Here is a 1,575-nt window from a genome sequence, read left to right as displayed (position 1 = left end):
CGGGGCCAGTGGGCTTAATCAGCTCCTCCCGAATAACCGTCTGGCTACACCCGGAGTCAACTAAGGCCCAGGCAGACGTCCCATCCACCTTCACCTGCAGAACAATTTTCCCCGGCTCCCAAGCCCGGGCCCGGTGACCCGCCGTCCACACCTGCCCATAATTGCAATCCATGTACGGGCACTCCCTCCTGAAGTGCCCTACCTGACCGCACTCGTAGCAGCGGTCCCGTCTCCCTTCTTCGATAGGGTTGTGGCGGGGGCTGCCCGGCCTTGCTGGTGCCTCCTCCGGTCGTCGCGGGATATCTCCTCGGGGTGTCGCCCTAGGGCCCTGGGTTACTGGTATTCCAGGGGGCTGGACATGCCGCCGAGGGTCTCCCCCGTCCCCCTTATGTGGCCCCCGGGCCTGCCCTGGGCTCCGTCCACCGGGCTCTCCCCCCTGGGGGTTGGTCTTCAATTCCCCATCTGCTGCCTGGTAGTCCTCCATCAGGGAAATCGCGTCCGCGAGGGTCTTGGGGCGGTGTCGCTGCACCCATTCCTTCCCTCCCGGAGGCAGGGCTTGCAGGAACTGCTCTAAGGCTACCATCTCGGCCACTTGAACGCCTGTCCGCCCTTCCGGCTCCAGCCACCTCCAACAGAGGTCCCGGATTCGCTGGGCCACGGCCCGCGGCCTGGCCCCTGGCGTGTATCGTTCCCGGCGGAGTCGCTGGCGGTAGGTCTCAAGGCTGACGACAACTTTGTCCAAGATGGCGGCCTTGACCTTCGTGTAGTCCAGTGCGTCTTGGGGGTCCAAGTTCCGGTACGCCGCTTGAGCTGGGCCCGTCAGGTAGGGTGCCAGTATTGTGGCCCAATGAGTGAGGGGCCACTGTATGGCGGTCGCGACTCGTTCAAAGGTCACGAGGAAGGCCTCGGGGTCATCCCCCGGCCCCATCTTAGCTAGGCGCACGGGTAATCCCCCGAGACCCTCGCCGGGGTTGCCCCTGACGGCCCCTAGAGGCGTACTCGGTGCCGGTCCGATTAGTACCGCCATCTGTTGAACCAGCCGCTCCTGGTTCGCCTGTTGCTGGGTTGTCAGCTCCCGGATCAGCTGCTGCTGCTGTTCCTGTCGCTGTGCGGCTTGTGCCTGCTGCTGGGCCGCCAGCTGCTGGAGCAGCTGAGTTTGCTGCTGCTGCTGTTGCGCCATCTGCTGCTGCTGATTCTCCAGCAGCCACTTCAAAAGTTTCTCGGGGTCCATTTTGGGTTCTGTGGCCTTATCTCAGGCCCGTTCAAGTCCCTGGTTAGGTGCCAGTTGTGACGGGTCTGGCACCCCAGCACCCCCTTGTGGCAGGGGTGGGCTGGGGGCCTAGCGCCGCGCCACTCACTTGTCCTTCGGTCTGCCCCTGGTAGCCGGCGTATTACGGTCTACCGGCCAGAGTCCATAAACCCCCCCTTCGGGGCGGGGTAGCACGGCCTAGCGGCCAGAGTCCATAACCATCCCCTTCGGGGCGGGGTAGCACGGCCTAGCGGCCAGAGTCCATAAACACCCCCTTCGGGGCGGGGTAGCACGGCCTAGCGGCCAGAGTCCAACAACCCCCCCTT

This window comes from Mauremys mutica, unplaced genomic scaffold (genome assembly GCF_020497125.1).
Source record: "Mauremys mutica isolate MM-2020 ecotype Southern unplaced genomic scaffold, ASM2049712v1 Super-Scaffold_100101, whole genome shotgun sequence".
In the NCBI taxonomy this organism is placed as follows: Eukaryota; Metazoa; Chordata; order Testudines; family Geoemydidae; genus Mauremys; species Mauremys mutica.
This window is presented reverse-complemented; position numbering follows the sequence as displayed.